Source organism: Scyliorhinus torazame, chromosome 17 (assembly GCF_047496885.1).
Source record: "Scyliorhinus torazame isolate Kashiwa2021f chromosome 17, sScyTor2.1, whole genome shotgun sequence".
Lineage (NCBI taxonomy): Eukaryota > Metazoa > Chordata > Chondrichthyes > Carcharhiniformes > Scyliorhinidae > Scyliorhinus > Scyliorhinus torazame.
The window spans coordinates 84,072,915-84,093,380 of NC_092723.1; the positions used below are offsets into that span (position 1 = coordinate 84,072,915).

At 51.7% G+C, this 20,466-nt stretch overlaps 4 non-coding genes across 4 annotated transcripts; all 4 read left to right on the forward strand.

Moving 5' to 3' along the window:
- LOC140394691 (U2 spliceosomal RNA) lies at positions 1-188 on the forward strand. Its single transcript, XR_011935974.1, has one exon. It is a non-coding gene; the product is annotated as a U2 spliceosomal RNA (small nuclear RNA).
- A 5,890-nt stretch (positions 189-6,078) lies between these two features.
- On the forward strand, positions 6,079-6,263 carry LOC140394695 (U2 spliceosomal RNA). Its single transcript, XR_011935978.1, has one exon. It is a non-coding gene; the product is annotated as a U2 spliceosomal RNA (small nuclear RNA).
- Positions 6,264-12,153: 5,890 nt separating this feature from the next.
- Positions 12,154-12,340, forward strand: LOC140394591 (U2 spliceosomal RNA). Its single transcript, XR_011935912.1, has one exon. It is a non-coding gene; the product is annotated as a U2 spliceosomal RNA (small nuclear RNA).
- A 5,893-nt stretch (positions 12,341-18,233) lies between these two features.
- Positions 18,234-18,418, forward strand: LOC140394598 (U2 spliceosomal RNA). Its single transcript, XR_011935917.1, has one exon. It is a non-coding gene; the product is annotated as a U2 spliceosomal RNA (small nuclear RNA).
- Positions 18,419-20,466: the final 2,048 nt, after the last annotated feature.

The window sequence follows — 20,466 nt, forward strand, 5'->3', positions numbered from 1 at the left end:
ATATTTTTTTGAATAAAAAAAAAAAAAAAAAAAAATCTGTTCTTATCAGTTTAATATCTGATACGTCCCTTATCTGGGGACCATATATTAAATTGATTTTTGGAGCAGGGAGATGGAATAGGGGCTTGCTCCGTCCACTCCACGCATCGACCTGGTATTGCAGTATCTCCAGGAACGGTGCACACCACCCCTTTATGGGGAATTTCAAAGTCAAAAAACAGCTCAAACACAGACAAATATACACTTTATTCACATTTCTTTCATCACACAACAAAACGCTTCGTCAAGTGGCTGCTGCTACTCAGCTTCTACGGGGTGTGATGAAGGATGACGAAAGGCCTCATCTTACAAGCACAAGGGGGAAAGCAAACAAATTCAAAATTGACCACCCATTTCACTGCAAAATCCTACCAACTGTCCTGGCTTGACACAATTCACACCTCTCAAACCTGGGGTTACCCCATCTCTGGATCTGTAAAGATTTAATCACCTGCTAATGGTCGCATTCCAAGCATTGTCTGGCATCTTTGAATCTGTCCATATATATGTTTCTGGAGCATACCTCTTCATTCACCTGAGGAAGGAGCAGCGCTCCGAAAGCTAGTGACATCGAAACAAACCTGTTGGACTTTAACCTGGTGTTGTGTTGGACTTTAACCTGGTGTTGTAAGACTTCGTACTGTGCTCACCCCAGTCCAACGCCGGCATCTCCACATCATTTCACTGTTGAATGTGGATTACTCCGCTTCTCGGCCTTTTGGCTAAGATCAAGTGTAGTCTCATTTGATCGAGGGAAGCTGAGGATTTCCATGTCGATCGTGGATTGAAGTTGTCAAAGAGGAAACGTTTGGAGCTTGGCTGCTATTGGTGGATCTACATGCTGGCCTAAACCTCGGGTTTAGGCCTAACGCCGATACAGTTTCACACCCAACGTACGAGCTATGGATGCAGCTGCATCCCGACCACCAGGCTGGGGCGTGCGAAACACTGTCCGAGTCACAGTGAAGAAAACGGATGGAGAGTCACCTTTGGACCGGAAACACTTCGTGAAGAAGGTGCTGCTCGAGTGCTGTGGGTTTAAAGCAACAGAGATCTTCTGCTTGCAAAACTTCCCCAAGAATGGTTTCTTTGATGTCACCTTCAAGAGCGTCGCAGCGTGCATCAAATTCTTGAACGTCTTCAAGGAAAAAGGTAACCAGAGTCCCTTGTCGATCCTGACTGCGGAACCTCTGTTTACGCTACCGGCACAGCGAAATCGGGTTGTTACACTGCACACGTACAACCCCCACGTCCCTGTATCTGATGTGCTCACGTTCCTCGCCAGGTACGCTGAGCTGAAAAGTGACAGCGTGCAAGTGAAAGACACCTTCGGCATCTGGACAAGTGAGCACCAGGTCAAGGTGACCCTAAGAACGGACAGCAACGGAGCCATCCTGCATCCCCCCTCCAATTTCGCTATTGGAGTAAATCGTGGCTACCTCTACTACGTGGGACAGCCACGAGTATGCCACACCTGTGGCAAAACGGGGCATGTTGCCGCAAACTGCAGTGTGACCTTCTGCAAGAACTGCAGGCAGGAGGGACACATGACTAAGGACTGCAAGGAAGACAAGTGCTGCAACCTGTGTGGGGAGGCCGACCATCTTTACAGGGCCTGCCCGAAACGCGGGGCGACATACGCTGAAATCATCAGCAGCGGAGTTAAAAAGGCGACCAGAGAGGAGGTGCATACACCCTCCACCGAAAAAGACACCACGGCTCAGAATGAGGAAAAGCAACAAAAGGGCCCCCAACAAAAAGAGGAGGCCCCAGCACCTCCTGACAACCCAGCCCCAGCCCCATCTGAGGAACACTCAATGGAAGAGGAAGAGGATGGGACAAAGAATAAAGAGCCCTGGGAAACCGTGAACAGGGACAAACGTAAGAGGAAACAAAAAAACAAACTGAAGAACCCCCTGAGGGGTAGTGGCAAAAAGCGACACCTCTCAGCCGGCGCACTTAGTGCCGACACCTCATCCGATGAGGGAAAACAGGACAAGAATCGGCCTCAGATAAAGAGGCAAAGCACCAACGTGGAACGGAAGGCACAGACCCCCCAGACCACCGACCGGGAAGAAAACAAGGTCACAGACCAACCCCCGATAGCAACGAGCAGCAACAACCCAGGTGAAGACCGGCCTGCAACCCCAACACCTACTGACTGCCACGACGAACCCCAGGGCTACACCACCCCCCCAATGCATCTGCATCAAAATCACGGGGCCAGTACGGACCAGAACAGTTTTCTCAGCCCTGCAACTGTGCTAAAGTTTGCGAGCACCACCGGCATGCTGGGGAACATTCAACAGCTGGAACAGCCAACTGTATAGACTCTGGACTCTTGAGACTGGTAAATCTATCTTTTTATAATGGGTTTAAAAATTGCATCCATAAATGTGCGAAGCATCAAAGATACTTCGCGGTGTGTAGCCACTCTCAACTATTTGGCAAATGTAAAAGCTGACCTACTGTTCCTGCAGGAGTGCGGAATTCCGCACCTCAGCAACTACAGGCGCTGGTCGAGCTGGTGGTCCCACGGGCCATCCATCTGGTCAGGAGGAAACGACTGCCGCTCCTCCGGCCTGGGTATTCTGCTGCGGGGAGGCAACTTCACCATCTCCGACGTTAAGGAGGTGGTGGGCGGGCGCCTCCTCGTAGCAGACGTGAAATACAAAAACACCCCTCTCAGACTTATTAATGTGTACGCCCCGGCCGTAAAAAGTGAGCGGCTGGCAGTCCTTCAGCAACTCCCACTGCTGTTGGCCACCTCCAAGCCGGTCATTCTGGGTGGTGACTTCAACTGCATCATCGATGCGGCTGGACGATCCAGCAAAGCCGACAGCAAACTAGACGCTACGTCCAGACTCCTGATGGAAACGGTAAAAGACGCCAAGCTGCTCGACGTCTGCAGCAACCCTGCAGACGGCGCGCAGCGTAGATACACATGGTCACGGCCAGACGGGTCCGTCCGCTCCAGGATAGACTTCTTTTTTGTGTCCCGAGCTTTCACGGTCAGGTCCACCGACGTAACGCCGGTGTTCTTCTCTGACCACTGCCTCCTACTGGCCGACTGCCACCTGCAGGAAGACCAGGGGGTAGGCAGGGGGACGTGGAAGCTAAATGTAAAACTGCTGACCCCTGAGAACATCGAGGAACTCAGGAGGGATTACAAAGGTTGGAGAACCGTGAAACCCCTCTTTGAGGCCCCACATCTCTGGTGGGAAGCAATCAAGGGGAATATCAAGAGGTTTTTCATCCTCAAGGGCGTTCAGAAGGTGAGAGAGAGACGAGGGGTCATGTCCAGGCTCCAGAAAAGTATGCAAAATTTGCTCCAGCTGCAGTCGATGGGGGTGGATGTCAAGGAGGATCTCCAAGAGGTGAAGAGCCAGCAAGCCTCGCTCTACACCTCGGAGGCCTCCAAGGTTATCTTCCGTTCCAGAGTCCGCTCCGTGGAGCAGGACGAAAAGTGCTCACGCTTCTTCTTCCAAAAGGTGCACAGAGAGACCTCTGTGATCAGCAGCCTGAAGGAAGAAGATGGCTCTGAAAAGTCATCGCAGTCTGACATCCTGAGGATCAGCCAATCCTTTTATGCCGGACTGTATGACCTGAAGCCAACAGATAGCACTGTTTCCCAGACCTTCCTGTCGACCATCACGGAGGTCATAGGCGACAGCGAGCTGGAAAACCTGGACAAACCACTAACTCTGGACGAGCTGACAAAGGCCGCCAAGTCCTTCGAGACGAGTAAAACTCCCGGAAGCGACGGCTTACCGGTTGAGTTGTATTCGGCTCTGTGGGACTGGATGGGCCCAGACCTGCTGGAAGTGTACGAGAGTATGCTTCTGGAAGGCAGCATGTCAGAGTCCATGAGGAAAGGCATCATCACCCTCATCTACAAGCAGAAGGGGGAAAGGGAAGAAATTCGAAATTGGCGACCCATTTCACTGTTGAATGTGGACTACAAAATTCTAGCAAAGGTCATCGCCAATCAGGTCAGGTCTGCTCTGGAGTCGGTGATCCACCCTGACCAGACCTGTGCTGTACCCGGCAGGAAGATCTCTGATAGCCTCGCGCTACTCAGGGATACGATCGCCTACGTGCAGGACAGGGGGGTGGACACTTGCCTCATCAGCCTTGACCAGGAGAAGGCTTTTGACAGAATATCGCACACCTACATGATGGATGTGCTCTCCAAAATGGGGTTTGGGGAGGGAATTCGCAATTGGATCAAACTGCTCTACACAAACATCTATAGCGCAGTCTCAATCAATGGGTGGGAATCAGAAAAGTTCCAGATCAAATCTGGAGTCAGGCAGGGCTGCCCTCTCTCCTCTGCCCTTTTTGTGTGCTGCATAGAACCTTTTGCCGAGTCCATCAGGAGGGATCCGGGTATAAGAGGAGTGACGATCCCAGGCAGTGGAGGCATGCAAGTCAAGGCGTCCCTGTACATGGACGACGTTGCCGTCTTCTGCTCGGATCCTGCGTCTGTGCGCAGGCTCTTGACCACCTGCGACCAGTTTGAACTGGCCTCGGGAGCCAAGGTAAACCGGGGCAAGAGCGAGGCCATGTTCTTTGGGAACTGGGCCGACCGGTCCTTTGTCCCCTTCACTGTCAGGTCAGATTACCTGAAGGTGCTGGGGATATGGTTCGGAGCTGCTGGGGCGTGCACCAAAAACTGGGAGGAGCGCATCGCAAAGGTAAGACAGAAACTGGGCTGGTGGGAGCAACGCTCCCTCTCCATTGCGGGCAAAACCCTTGTCATCAGGTGTGAGGTACTCTCGGTGCTACTGTACGTGGCGCAGGTCTGGCCCATAACCCGACCCTACGCCACAGCAGTCACCCGGGCCATCTTCAAATTTATCTGGCGATCCAAGATGGACCGTGTCCGAAGGGACACCATGTACAAACCTCTGGAGAAGGGAGGGCGGAACGTACCCAACGCCTCCCTCATCCTGTTGGCCACCTTTGTGTCCAGCTGCATCAAGCTGTGCGTGGACCCCCAGTATGCAAACACCAAGTGTCACTACATACTGAGGTTCTACCTGTCCCCGGTGTTGCGAAGGATGGGCCTGGCCTCATTGCCGCGGAACGCTCCAAGTAGTTGGACCGTACCGTACCACCTGTCCTTTGTGGAAAAGTTTTTGAAGGAAAACACCTTTGACCACAAGGCAATGAAGCAGTGGTCAGCACGTAATGTCCTCGAGGCCCTCAGGGAAAAGGAGACCGTGGAGGACGTTGGATGGTTCCCTGAGCAGACTGCCAGAGTCATCTGGCAGAACGCCTCATCACCAGAACTTTCAAACAAGCACCAAGACCTAGCTTGGCTGGTGGTGAGAAGGGCCCTCCCTGTCAGATTCTTCATGCACACCCGAAGGCTCTGCACCAATGCACGCTGCCCTCGGAGTGGCTGTGGGGGAAATGAGACGGTCACACACCTCCTTGTGGAATGTGCCTTTGCAAAGAAGGTCTGGAGAGAGATGCAGTGGTATTTGTCAAGGTTTATCCCAAACAGATCTGTGACACAGGACTCTGTGCTCTACGGACTGTTTCCAGGGACACACACCAAGACAAATATCAACTGCTGCTGGAAGGTCATCAACTCGGTAAAAGACGCTCTTTGGTCTGCCCGAAACTTGCTGATCTTCCAGTGCAAAGAATTGTCCTCGACCGAGTGTTGCAGACTGGCACATTCCAAGGTCCAGGACTACGTGCTGAGGGACGCACTCAAGCTTGGGGCAGCTGCCGCCAAGGCGCAATGGGGAAAGACCACTGTGTAAAGTCTTTCCAGCAAATGTACACCGAGGGGCCGGTAACAGTGTAAAGCCCCTCGGTCGGGGCAACCAACACTCCAATGTATAAAACAAACATGCCACTGTAAATATTTAAGAAGGAATTGTAATGTAAAGAGTGATATGTGTACGACAATATCAAAAGTGAATGAAAGAAAGTCAAGGCAACATGTAACCCTGCCGGAAATGTACAGTCAAGACAATTTGAAATGTTTCTGTAATGCTCATGATAAATTTTTATGAATAAAGTATATTTTTTTGAAAAAAAAAAAAAAAAAAAAATCTGTTCTTATCAGTTTAATATCTGATACGTCCCTTATCTGGGGACCATATATTAAATTGATTTTTGGAGCAGGGAGATGGAATAGGGGCTTGCTCCGTCCACTCCACGCATCGACCTGGTATTGCAGTATCTCCAGGAACGGTGCACACCACCCCTTTATGGGGAATTTCAAAGTCAAAAAACAGCTCAAACACATACAAATATACACTTTATTCACATTTCTTTCATCACACAACAAAACGCTTCGTCAAGTGGCTGCTGCTACTCAGCTTCTACGGGGTGTGATGAAGGATGACGAAAGGCCTCATCTTACAAGCACAAGGGGGAAAGCAAACAAATTCAAAATTGACCACCCATTTCACTGCAAAATCCTACCAACTGTCCTGGCTTGACACAATTCACACCTCTCAAACCTGGGGTTACCCCATCTCTGGATCTGTAAAGATTTAATCACCTGCTAATGGTCGCATTCCAAGCATTGTCTGGCATCTTTGAATCTGTCCATATATATGTTTCTGGAGCATACCTCTTCATTCACCTGAGGAAGGAGCAGCGCTCCGAAAGCTAGTGACATCGAAACAAACCTGTTGGACTTTAACCTGGTGTTGTGTTGGACTTTAACCTGGTGTTGTAAGACTTCGTACTGTGCTCACCCCAGTCCAGCGCCGGCATCTCCACATCATTTCACTGTTGAATGTGGATTACTCCGCTTCTCGGCCTTTTGGCTAAGATCAAGTGTAGTCTCATTTGATCGAGGGAAGCTGAGGATTTCCATGTCGATCGTGGATTGAAGTTGTCAAAGAGGAAACGTTTGGAGCTTGGCTGCTATTGGTGGATCTACATGCTGGCCTAAACCTCGGGTTTAGGCCTAACGCCGATACAGTTTCACACCCAACGTACGAGCTATGGATGCAGCTGCATCCCGACCACCAGGCTGGGGCGTGCGAAACACTGTCCGAGTCACAGTGAAGAAAACGGATGGAGAGTCACCTTTGGACCGGAAACACTTCGTGAAGAAGGTGCTGCTCGAGTGCTGTGGGTTTAAAGCAACAGAGATCTTCTGCTTGCAAAACTTCCCCAAGAATGGTTTCTTTGATGTCACCTTCAAGAGCGTCGCAGCGTGCATCAAATTCTTGAACGTCTTCAAGGAAAAAGGTAACCAGAGTCCCTTGTCGATCCTGACTGCGGAACCTCTGTTTACGCTACCGGCACAGCGAAATCGGGTTGTTACACTGCACACGTACAACCCCCACGTCCCTGTATCTGATGTGCTCACGTTCCTCGCCAGGTACGCTGAGCTGAAAAGTGACAGCGTGCAAGTGAAAGACACCTTCGGCATCTGGACAAGTGAGCACCAGGTCAAGGTGACCCTGAGAACGGACAGCAACGGAGCCATCCTGCATCCCCCCTCCAATTTCGCTATTGGAGTAAATCGTGGCTACCTCTACTACGTGGGACAGCCACGAGTATGCCACACCTGTGGCAAAACGGGGCATGTTGCCGCAAACTGCAGTGTGACCTTCTGCAAGAACTGCAGGCAGGAGGGACACATGACTAAGGACTGCAAGGAAGACAAGTGCTGCAACCTGTGTGGGGAGGCCGGCCATCTTTACAGGGCCTGCCCGAAACGCGGGGCGACATACGCTGAAATCATCAGCAGCGGAGTTAAAAAGGCGACCAGAGAGGAGGTGCATACACCCTCCACCGAAAAAGACACCACGGCTCAGAATGAGGAAAAGCAACAAAAGGGCCCCCAACAAAAAGAGGAGGCCCCAGCACCTCCTGACAACCCAGCCCCAGCCCCATCTGAGGAACACTCAATGGAAGAGGAAGAGGATGGGACAAAGAATAAAGAGCCCTGGGAAACCGTGAACAGGGACAAACGTAAGAGGAAACAAAAAAACAAACTGAAGAACCCCCTGAGGGGTAGTGGCAAAAAGCGACACCTCTCAGCCGGCGCACTTAGTGCCGACACCTCATCCGATGAGGGAAAACAGGACAAGAATCGGCCTCAGATAAAGAGGCAAAGCACCAACGTGGAACGGAAGGCACAGACCCCCCAGACCACCGACCGGGAAGAAAACAAGGTCACAGACCAACCCCCGATAGCAACGAGCAGCAACAACCCAGGTGAAGACCGGCCTGCAACCCCAACACCTACTGACTGCCACGACGAACCCCAGGGCTACACCACCCCCCCAATGCATCTGCATCAAAATCACGGGGCCAGTACGGACCAGAACAGTTTTCTCAGCCCTGCAACTGTGCTAAAGTTTGCGAGCACCACCGGCATGCTGGGGAACATTCAACAGCTGGAACAGCCAACTGTATAGACTCTGGACTCTTGAGACTGGTAAATCTATCTTTTTATAATGGGTTTAAAAATTGCATCCATAAATGTGCGAAGCATCAAAGATACTTCGCGGTGTGTAGCCACTCTCAACTATTTGGCAAATGTAAAAGCTGACCTACTGTTCCTGCAGGAGTGCGGAATTCCGCACCTCAGCAACTACATGCGCTGGTCGAGCTGGTGGTCCCACGGGCCATCCATCTGGTCAGGAGGAAACGACTGCCGCTCCTCCGGCCTGGGTATTCTGCTGCGGGGAGGCAACTTCACCATCTCCGACGTTAAGGAGGTGGTGGGCGGGCGCCTCCTCGTAGCAGACGTGAAATACAAAAACACCCCTCTCAGACTTATTAATGTGTACGCCCCGGCCGTAAAAAGTGAGCGGCTGGCAGTCCTTCAGCAACTCCCACTGCTGTTGGCCACCTCCAAGCCGGTCATTCTGGGTGGTGACTTCAACTGCATCATCGATGCGTCTGGACGATCCAGCAAAGCCGACAGCAAACTAGACGCTACGTCCAGACTCCTGATGGAAACGGTAAAAGACGCCAAGCTGCTCGACGTCTGCAGCAACCCTGCAGACGGCGCGCAGCGTAGATACACATGGTCACGGCCAGACGGGTCCGTCCGCTCCAGGATAGACTTCTTTTTTGTGTCCCGAGCTTTCACGGTCAGGTCCACCGACGTAACGCCGGTGTTCTTCTCTGACCACTGCCTCCTACTGGCCGACTGCCACCTGCAGGAAGACCAGGGGGTAGGCAGGGGGACGTGGAAGCTAAATGTAAAACTGCTGACCCCTGAGAACATCGAGGAACTCAGGAGGGATTACAAAGGTTGGAGAACCGTGAAACCCCTCTTTGAGGCCCCACATCTCTGGTGGGAAGCAATCAAGGGGAATATCAAGAGGTTTTTCATCCTCAAGGGCGTTCAGAAGGTGAGAGAGAGACGAGGGGTCATGTCCAGGCTCCAGAAAAGTATGCAAAATTTGCTCCAGCTGCAGTCGATGGGGGTGGATGTCAAGGAGGATCTCCAAGAGGTGAAGAGCCAGCAAGCCTCGCTCTACACCTCGGAGGCCTCCAAGGTTATCTTCCGTTCCAGAGTCCGCTCCGTGGAGCAGGACGAAAAGTGCTCACGCTTCTTCTTCCAAAAGGTGCACAGAGAGACCTCTGTGATCAGCAGCCTGAAGGAAGAAGATGGCTCTGAAAAGTCATCGCAGTCTGACATCCTGAGGATCAGCCAATCCTTTTATGCCGGACTGTATGACCTGAAGCCAACAGATAGCACTGTTTCCCAGACATTCCTGTCGACCATCACGGAGGTCATAGGCGACAGCGAGCTGGAAAACCTGGACAAACCACTAACTCTGGACGAGCTGACAAAGGCCGCCAAGTCCTTCGAGACGAGTAAAACTCCCGGAAGCGACGGCTTACCGGTTGAGTTGTATTCGGCTCTGTGGGACTGGATGGGCCCAGACCTGCTGGAAGTGTACGAGAGTATGCTTCTGGAAGGCAGCATGTCAGAGTCCATGAGGAAAGGCATCATCACCCTCATCTACAAGCAGAAGGGGGAAAGGGAAGAAATTCGAAATTGGCGACCCATTTCACTGTTGAATGTGGACTACAAAATTCTAGCAAAGGTCATCGCCAATCGGGTCAGGTCTGCTCTGGAGTCGGTGATCCACCCTGACCAGACCTGTGCTGTACCCGGCAGGAAGATCTCTGATAGCCTCGCGCTACTCAGGGATACGATCGCCTACGTGCAGGACAGGGGGGTGGACACTTGCCTCATCAGCCTTGACCAGGAGAAGGCTTTTGACAGAATATCGCACACCTACATGATGGATGTGCTCTCCAAAATGGGGTTTGGGGAGGGAATTCGCAATTGGATCAAACTGCTCTACACAAACATCTATAGCGCAGTCTCAATCAATGGGTGGGAATCAGAAAAGTTCCAGATCAAATCTGGAGTCAGGCAGGGCTGCCCTCTCTCCTCTGCCCTTTTTGTGTGCTGCATAGAACCTTTTGCCGAGTCCATCAGGAGGGATCCGGGTATAAGAGGAGTGACGATCCCAGGCAGTGGAGACATGCAAGTCAAGGCGTCCCTGTACATGGACGACGTTGCCGTCTTCTGCTCGGATCCTGCGTCTGTGCGCAGGCTCTTGACCACCTGCGACCAGTTTGAACTGGCCTCGGGAGCCAAGGTAAACCGGGGCAAGAGCGAGGCCATGTTCTTTGGGAACTGGGCCGACCGGTCCTTTGTCCCCTTCACTGTCAGGTCAGATTACCTGAAGGTGCTGGGGATATGGTTCGGAGCTGATGGGGCGTGCACCAAAAACTGGGAGGAGCGCATCGCAAAGGTAAGACAGAAACTGGGCTGGTGGGAGCAACGCTCCCTCTCCATTGCGGGCAAAACCCTGGTCATCAGGTGTGAGGTACTCTCGGTGCTACTGTACGTGGCGCAGGTCTGGCCCATAACCCGACCCTACGCCACAGCAGTCACCCGGGCCATCTTCAAATTTATCTGGCGATCCAAGATGGACCGTGTCCGAAGGGACACCATGTACAAACCTCTGGAGAAGGGAGGGCGGAACGTACCCAACGCCTCCCTCATCCTGTTGGCCACCTTTGTGTCCAGCTGCATCAAGCTGTGCGTGGACCCCCAGTATGCAAACACCAAGTGTCACTACATACTGAGGTTCTACCTGTCCCCGGTGTTGCGAAGGATGGGCCTGGCCTCATTGCCGCGGAACGCTCCAAGTAGTTGGACCGTACCGTACCACCTGTCCTTTGTGGAAAAGTTTTTGAAGGAAAACACCTTTGACCACAAGGCAATGAAGCAGTGGTCAGCACGTAATGTCCTCGAGGCCCTCAGGGAAAAGGAGACCGTGGAGGACGTTGGATGGTTCCCTGAGCAGACTGCCAGAGTCATCTGGCAGAACGCCTCATCACCAGAACTTTCAAACAAGCACCAAGACCTAGCTTGGCTGGTGGTGAGAAGGGCCCTCCCTGTCAGATTCTTCATGCACACCCGAAGGCTCTGCACCAATGCACGCTGCCCTCGGAGTGGCTGTGGGGGAAATGAGACGGTCACACACCTCCTTGTGGAATGTGCCTTTGCAAAGAAGGTCTGGAGAGAGATGCAGTGGTATTTGTCAAGGTTTATCCCAAACAGATCTGTGACACAGGACTCTGTGCTCTACGGACTGTTTCCAGGGACACACACCGAGACAAATATCAACTGCTGCTGGAAGGTCATCAACTCGGTAAAAGACGCTCTTTGGTCTGCCCGAAACTTGCTGATCTTCCAGTGCAAAGAATTGTCCTCGACCGAGTGTTGCAGACTGGCACATTCCAAGGTCCAGGACTACGTGCTGAGGGACGCACTCAAGTTTGGGGCAGCTGCCGCCAAGGCGCAATGGGGAAAGACCACTGTGTAAAGTCTTTCCAGCAAATGTACACCGAGGGGCCGGTAACAGTGTAAAGCCCCTCGGTCGGGGCAACCAACACTCCAATGTATAAAACAAACATGCCACTGTAAATATTTAAGAAGGAATTGTAATGTAAAGAGTGATATGTGTACGACAATATCAAAAGTGAATGAAAGAAAGTCAAGGCAACATGTAACCCTGCCGGAAATGTACAGTCAAGACAATTTGAAATGTTTCTGTCATGCTCATGATAAATTTTTATGAATAAAGTCTATTTTTTTGAAAAAAAAAAAAAAAAAAAAAAATCTGTTCTTATCAGTTTAATATCTGATACGTCCCTTATCTGGGGACCATATATTAAATTGATTTTTGGAGCAGGGAGATGGAATAGGGGCTTGCTCCGTCCACTCCACGCATCGACCTGGTATTGCAGTATCTCCAGGAACGGTGCACACCACCCCTTTATGGGGAATTTCAAAGTCAAAAAACAGCTCAAACACATACAAATATACACTTTATTCACATTTCTTTCATCACACAACAAAACGCTTCGTCAAGTGGCTGCTGCTACTCAGCTTCTACGGGGTGTGATGAAGGATGACGAAAGGCCTCATCTTACAAGCACAAGGGGGAAAGCAAACAAATTCAAAATTGACCACCCATTTCACTGCAAAATCCTACCAACTGTCCTGGCTTGACACAATTCACACCTCTCAAACCTGGGGTTACCCCATCTCTGGATCTGTAAAGATTTAATCACCTGCTAATGGTCGCATTCCAAGCATTGTTTGGCATCTTTAATCTGTCCATATATATGTTTCTGGAGCATACCTCTTCATTCACCTGAGGAAGGAGCAGCGCTCCGAAAGCTCGTGACATCGAAACAAACCTGTTGGACTTTAACCTGGTGTTGTGTTGGACTTTAACCTGGTGTTGTAAGACTTCGTACTGTGCTCACCCCAGTCCAACGCCGGCATCTCCACATCATTTCACTGTTGAATGTGGATTACTCCGCTTCTCGGCCTTTTGGCTAAGATCAAGTGTAGTCTCATTTGATCGAGGGAAGCTGAGGATTTCCATGTCGATCGTGGATTGAAGTTGTCAAAGAGGAAACGTTTGGAGCTTGGCTGCTATTGGTGGATCTACATGCTGGCCTAAACCTCGGGTTTAGGCCTAACGCCGATACAGTTTCACACCCAACGTACGAGCTATGGATGCAGCTGCATCCCGACCACCAGGCTGGGGCGTGCGAAACACTGTCCGAGTCACAGTGAAGAAAACGGATGGAGAGTCACCTTTGGACCGGAAACACTTCGTGAAGAAGGTGCTGCTCGAGTGCTGTGGGTTTAAAGCAACAGAGATCTTCTGCTTGCAAAACTTCCCCAAGAATGGTTTCTTTGATGTCACCTTCAAGAGCGTCGCAGCGTGCATCAAATTCTTGAACGTCTTCAAGGAAAAAGGTAACCAAAGTCCCTTGTCGATCCTGACTGCGGAACCTCTGTTTACGCTACCGGCACAGCGAAATCGGGTTGTTACACTGCACACGTACAACCCCCACGTCCCTGTATCTGATGTGCTCACGTTCCTCGCCAGGTACGCTGAGCTGAAAAGTGACAGCGTGCAAGTGAAAGACACCTTCGGCATCTGGACAAGTGAGCACCAGGTCAAGGTGACCCTAAGAACGGACAGCAACGGAGCCATCCTGCATCCCCCCTCCAATTTCGCTATTGGAGTAAATCGTGGCTACCTCTACTACGTGGGACAGCCACGTGTATGCCACACCTGTGGCAAAACGGGGCATGATGCCGCAAACTGCAGTGTGACCTTCTGCAAGAACTGCAGGCAGGAGGGACACATGACTAAGGACTGCAAAGAAGACAAGTGCTGCAACCTGTGTGGGGAGGCCGGCCATCTTTACAGGGCCTGCCCGAAACGCGGGGCGACATACGCTGAAATCATCAGCAGCGGAGTTAAAAAGGCGACCAGAGAGGAGGTGCATACACCCTCCACCGAAAAAGACACCACGGCTCAGAATGAGGAAAAGCAACAAAAGGGCCCCCAACAAAAAGAAGAGGCCCCAGCACCTCCTGACAACCCAACCCCAGCCCCATCTGATGAGGAACACTCAATGGAAGAGGAAGAGGATGGGACAAAGAATAAAGAGCCCTGGGAAACAGTGAACAGGGACAAACGAAAGCGGAAACAAAAAAACAAACTGAAGAACCCCCCGAGGGGTAGCGGCAAAAAGCGACACCTCTCAGCCGGCGCACTTAGCGCCGACACCTCATCCGATGAGGGAAAACAGGACAAGAATCGGCCTCAAATAAAGAGGCAAAGCACCAACGTGGAACGGAAGGCACAGACCCCCCAGACCACCGACCGGGAAGGAAACAAGGTCACAGACCAACCCCCGATAGTAACGAGCAGCAACAACCCAGGTGAAGACCGGCCTGCAACCCCAACACCTACTGACTGCCATGACGAACGCCAGGGCTACATCACCCCCCCAATGCATCTGCATCAAAATCACGGGGCCAGTATGGACCAGAACAGCTTTCTCAGCCCTGCAACTGTGCTAAAGTTTGCGAGCACCACCGGCATGCTGGGGAACATCGAACAGCTGGAACAGCCAACTGTATAGACTCTGGACTCTTGAGACTGGTAAATCTATCTTTTTTATAATGGGTTTAAAAATTGCATCCATAAATGTGCGAAGCATCAAAGATACTTCGCGGTGTGTAGCCACACTCAACTATTTGGCAAATGTAAAAGCTGACCTACTGTTCCTGCAGGAGTGCGGAATCCCGCACCTCAGCAACTACAGGCGCTGGTCGAGCTGGTGGTCCCACGGGCCATCCATCTGGTCAGGAGGAAACGACTGCCGCTCCTCCGGCCTGGGTATTCTGCTGCGGGGAGGCAACTTCACCATCTCCGACGTTAAGGAGGTGGTGGGCGGGCGCCTCCTCGTAGCAGACGTGAAATACAAAAACACCCCTCTCAGACTTATTAATGTGTACGCCCCGGCCGTAAAAAGTGAGCGGCTGGCAGTTCTTCAGCAACTCCCACTGCTGTTGGCCACCTCCAAGCCGGTCATCCTGGGTGGTGACTTCAACTGCATCATCGATGCGGCTGGACGATCCAGCAAAGCCGACAGCAAACTAGACGCTACGTCCAGACTCCTGATGGAAACGGTAAAAGACGCCAAGCTGCTCGACGTCTGCAGCAACCCTGCAGACGGCGCGCAGCGTAGATACACATGGTCACGGCCAGACGGGTCCGTCCGCTCCAGGATAGACTTCTTTTTTGTGTCCCGAGCTTTCACGGTCAGGTCCACCGACGTAACGCCGGTGTTCTTCTCTGACCACTGCCTCCTACTGGCCGACTGCCACCTGCAGGAAGACCAGGGGGTAGGCAGGGGGACGTGGAAGCTAAATGTAAAACTGCTGACCCCTGAGAACATCGAGGAACTCAGGAGGGATTACAAAGGTTGGAGAACCGTGAAACCCCTCTTTGAGGCCCCACATCTCTGGTGGGAAGCAATCAAGGGGAATATCAAGAGGTTTTTCATCCTCAAGGGCGTTCAAAACGTGAGAGAGAGACGAGGGGTCATGTCCAGGCTCCAGAAAAGTATGCAAAATTTGCTCCAGCTGCAGTCGATGGGGGTGGATGTCAAGGAGGATCTCCAAGAGGTGAAGAGCCAGCAAGCCTCGCTCTACACCTCGGAGGCCTCCAAGGTTATCTTCCGTTCCAGAGTCCGCTCCGTGGAGCAGGACGAAAAGTGCTCACGCTTCTTCTTCCAAAAGGTGCACAGAGACACCTCTGTGATCAGCAGCCTGAAGGAAGAAGATGGCTCTGAAAAGTCATCGCAGTCTGACATCCTGAGGATCAGCCAATCCTTTTATGCCGGACTGTATGACCTGAAGCCAACAGATAGCACTGTTTCCCAGACCTTCCTGTCGACTATCACGGAGGTCATAGGCGACAGCGAGCTGGAAAACCTGGACAAACCACTAACTCTGGACGAGCTGACAAAGGCCGCCAAGTCCTTCGAGACGAGTAAAACTCCCGGAAGCGACGGCTTACCGGTTGAGTTGTATTCGGCTCTGTGGGACTGGATGGGCCCAGACCTGCTGGAAGTGTACGAGAGTATGCTTCTGGAAGGCAGCATGTCAGAGTCCATGAGGAAAGGCATCATCACCCTCATCTACAAACAGAAGGGGGAAAGGGAAGAAATTCGAAATTGGCGACCCATTTCACTGTTGAATGTGGACTACAAAATTCTAGCAAAAGTCATCGCCAATCGGGTCAGGTCTGCTCTGGAGTCGGTGATCCACCCTGACCAGACCTGTGCTGTACCCGGCAGGAAGATCTCTGATAGCCTCGCGCTACTCAGGGATACGATCGCCTACGTGCAGGACAGGGGGGTGGACACTTGCCTCATCAGCCTTGACCAGGAGAAGGCTTTTGACAGAATATCGCACACCTACATGATGGATGTGCTCTCCAAAATGGGGTTTGGGGAGGGAATTCGCAATTGGATCAAACTGCTCTACACAAACATCTATAGCGCAGTCTCAATCAATGGGTGGGAATCAGAAAAGTTCCAGATCAGACCTGGAGTCAGGCAGGGCTGCCCTCTCTCCTCTGCCCTTTTTGTGTGTTGCATAGAACCTTTTGCCGAGTCCATCAGGAGGGATCCGGGTATAAGAGGAGTGACGATCCCAGGCAGTGGAGGCATGCAAGTCAAGGCCTCCCTGTACATGGACGACGTTGCCGTCTTCTGCTCGGATCCTGCGTCTGTACGCAGGCTCTTGACCACCTGCGACCAGTTTGAACTGGCCTCTGGAGCCAAGGTAAACCGGGGCAAGAGCGAGGCCATGTTCTTTGGGAACTGGGCCGACCGGTCCTTTGTCCCCTTCACTGTCAGGTCAGATTACCTGAAGGTGCTGGGGATATGGTTCGGAGCTGCTGGGGCGTGCACCAAAAACTGGGAGGAGCGCATAGGAAAGGTAAGACAGAAACTGGGCTGCTGGGAGCAACGCTCCCTCTCCATTGCGGGCAAAACCCTGGTCATCAGGTGTGAGGTACTCTCGGTGCTACTGTACGTGGCGCAGGTCTGGCCCATAACCCGACCCTACGCCACAGCAGTCACCCGGGCCATCTTCAAATTTATCTGGCGATCCAAGATGGACCGTGTCCGAAGGGACACCATGTACAAACCTCTGGAGAAGGGAGGGCGGAACGTACCCAACGCCTCCCTCATCCTGTTGGCCACCTTTGTGTCCAGCTGCATCAAGCTGTGCGTGGACCCCCAGTATGCAAACACCAAGTGTCACTACATACTGAGGTTCTACCTGTCCCCGGTGTTGCGAAGGATGGGCCTGGCCTCATTGCCGCGGAACGCTCCAAGTAGTTGGACCGTACCGTACCACCTGTCCTTTGTGGAAAAGTTTTTGAAGGAAAACACCTTTGACCACAAGGCAATGAAGCAGTGGTCAGCACGTAATGTCCTCGAGGCCCTCAGGGAAAAAGAGACCGTGGAGGACGTTGGATGGTTCCCTGAGCAGACTGCCAGAGTCATCTGGCAGAACGCCTCATCACCAGAACTTTCAAACAAGCACTAAGACCTAGCTTGGCTGGTGGTGAGAAGGGCCCTCCCTGTCAGATTCTTCATGCACACCCGAAGGCTCTGCACCAATGCACGCTGCCCTCGGAGTGGCTGTGGGGGAAATGAGACGGTCACACACCTCCTTGTGGAATGTGCCTTTGCAAAGAAGGTCTGGAGAGAGATGCAGTGGTATTTGTCAAGGTTTATCCCAAACAGATCTGTGACACAGGACTCTGTGCTCTACGGACTGTTTCCAGGGACACACACCGAGACAAATATCAACTGCTGCTGGAAGGTCATCAACTCGGTAAAAGACGCTCTTTGGTCTGCCCGAAACTTGCTGATCTTCCAGTGCAAAGAATTGTCCTCGACCGAGTGTTGCAGACTGGCACATTCCAAGGTCCAGGACTACGTGCTGAGGGACGCACTCAAGCTTGGGGCAGCTGCCGCCAAGGCGCAATGGGGAAAGACCACTGTGTAAAGTCTTTCCAGCAAATGTACACCGAGGGGCCGGTAACAGTGTAAAGCCCCTCGGTCGGGGCAACCAACACTCCAATGTATAAAACAAACATGCCACTGTAAATATTTAAGAAGGAATTGTAATGTAAAGAGTGATATGTGTACGACAATATCAAAAGTGAATGGAAGAAAGTCAAGGCAACATGTAACCCTGCCGGAAATGTACAGTCAAGACAATTTGAAATGTTTCTGTAATGCTCATGATAAATTTTTATGAATAAAGTATATTTTTTTGAAAAAAAAAAAAAAAAAAAAATCTGTTCTTATCAGTTTAATATCTGATACGTCCCTTATCTGGGGACCATGTATTAAATTGATTTTTGGAGCAGGGAGATGGAATAGGGGCTTGCTCCGTCCACTCCACGCATCGACCTGGTATTGCAGTATCTCCAGGAATGGTGCACACCACCACTTTATGGGGAATTTCAAAGTCAAAAAACAGCTCAAACACATACAAATATACACCTAATTCACATTTCTTTCATCACACAACAAAACGCTTCGTCAAGTGGCTGCTGCTACTCAGCTTCTACGGGGTGTGATGAAGGATGACGAAAGGCCTCATCTTACAAGCACAAGGGGGAAAGCAAACAAATTCAAAATTGACCACCCATTTCACTGCAAAATCCTACCAACTGTCCTGGCTTGACACAATTCACACCTCTCAAACCTGGGGTTACCCCATCTCTGGATCTGTAAAGATTTAATCACCTGCTAATGGTCGCATTCCAAGCATTGTCTGGCATCTTTGAATCTGTCCATATATATGTTTCTGGAGCATACCTCTTCATTCACCTGAGGAAGGAGCAGCGCTCCGAAAGCTAGTGACATCGAAACAAACCTGTTGGACTTTAACCTGGTGTTGTAAGACTTCGTACTGTGCTCACCCCAGTCCAACGCCGGCATCTCCACATCATTTCACTGTTGAATGTGGATTACTCGGCTTCTCGGCCTTTTGGCTCAGATCAAGTGTAGTCTCATTTGATCAAGGGAAGCTGAGGATTTCCATGTCGATCGTGGATTGGAGAACTCGGAGGGATTGAAGTCGTCAAAGAGGAAACGTTTGGAGCTTGGCTGCTATTGGTGGATCTACATGCTGGCCTAAACCTCGGGTTTAGGCCTAACGCCGATACAGTTTCACACCCAACGAACGAGCTATGGATGCAGTTGCATCCCGACCACCAGGCTGGGGAGTGCGAAACACTGTCCGAGTCACAGTGAAGAAAACGGAAGGAGAGTCACCTTTGGATCGGATACTCTTCGTGAAGCGGGTGCTGCTCGAGTGTTGTGGGTTTAAAGCAACAGAAATCTTCTGCTTGCTAAACTTCCCCAAGAATGGCTTCTTTGATGTCACCTTCAAGAGCGTCGCAGCGTGCATCAAATTCTTGAACGTCTTCATGGAAAAAGGTAACCAGAGTCCCCTGTCGATCCTGACTGCGGAGCCTCTGTTTACGCTACCAGCACAGCGAAATCGGGTTGTTACACTGCACACGTACAACCCCCACGTCCCTGTGTCTGATGTGCTCACGTTCCTCGCCAGGTACGCTGAGCTGAAAAGTGACAGCGTGCAAGTGAAAGACACCTTCGGCATCTGGACAAGTGAGCACCAGGTCAAGGTGACCCTAAGAACGGACAGCAACGGAGCCATCCTGCATCCCCCCTCCAATTTCGCTATTGGAGTAAATCGTGGCTACCTCTACTACGTGGGACAGCCACGAGTATGCCACACCTGTGGCAAAATGGGGCATGTTGCCGCAAACTGCAGTGTGACCTTCTGCAAGAACTGCAGGCAGGAGGGACACATGACTAAGGACTGCAAGGAAGACAAGTGCTGCAACCTGTGTGGGGAGGCCGGCCATCTTTACAGGGCCTGCCCGAAACGCGGGGCGACATATGCACAGATCATCAGCAGCGGAGTCAAAAAGGCGACCAGAGAGGAGGTGCATACACCCTCCACCGAAAAAGACACCACGGTTCAGAATGAGGAAAAGCAACAGAAGGGCCCCCAACAAAAAGAGGAGGCCCCAGCACCTCCTGACAACCCAACCCCAGCCCCATCTGATGAGGAACACTCAATGGAAGAGGAAGAGGATGGGACAAAGAATAAAGAGCCCTGGGAAACCGTGAACAGGGACAAACGAAAGAGGAAACAAAAAAACAAACTGAAGAACCCCCTGAGGGGTAGTGGCAAAAAGCGACACCTCTCAGCCGGCGCACTTAGCGCCGACACCTCATCCGATGAGGGAAAACAGGACAAGAATCGGCCTCAGATAAAGAGGCAAAGCACCAACGTGGAACGGAAGGCACAGACCCTCCAGACCACCGACCGGGAAGAAAACAAGGTCACAGACCAACCCCCGATAGCAACGAGCAGCAACAACCCAGGTGAAGACCGGCCTGCAACCCCAACACCTACTGACTGCCACGACGAACCCCAGGGCTACACCACCCCCCCAA